The sequence below is a fragment of the Phalaenopsis equestris genome, unplaced genomic scaffold, assembly GCF_001263595.1.
Source record: "Phalaenopsis equestris unplaced genomic scaffold, ASM126359v1 Scaffold233497, whole genome shotgun sequence".
Lineage (NCBI taxonomy): Eukaryota > Viridiplantae > Streptophyta > Magnoliopsida > Asparagales > Orchidaceae > Phalaenopsis > Phalaenopsis equestris.
Genome location: NW_018251441.1, coordinates 52,725 through 53,003, shown reverse-complemented (window position 1 = coordinate 53,003; position 279 = coordinate 52,725).

The following is a 279-nucleotide window of genomic DNA, read 5'->3' as shown; positions in this document are numbered from 1 at the left end:
GATTATTATACATAAAAATGGCGGCTAGCACTCTCTGATATGGCAATTTTGGAGGTGATCATAGTTTTCCTTCTGGTTGATCCTTTGGGTGAGAGCTTTCCTCACTCTCTCTAGTTTGTTTTACTTGTCTGTATTTTGTTTTGTCCTAATGGCTTTGGATAAAAGTTTTGCGGCTATTGTTGTTGGAGGGAGCTCCTATGATTCTGGTATTCTAGCTTATCCTTCTCCAATATATATATATATATATATATATGTATATCTATAAATACATACAAATGG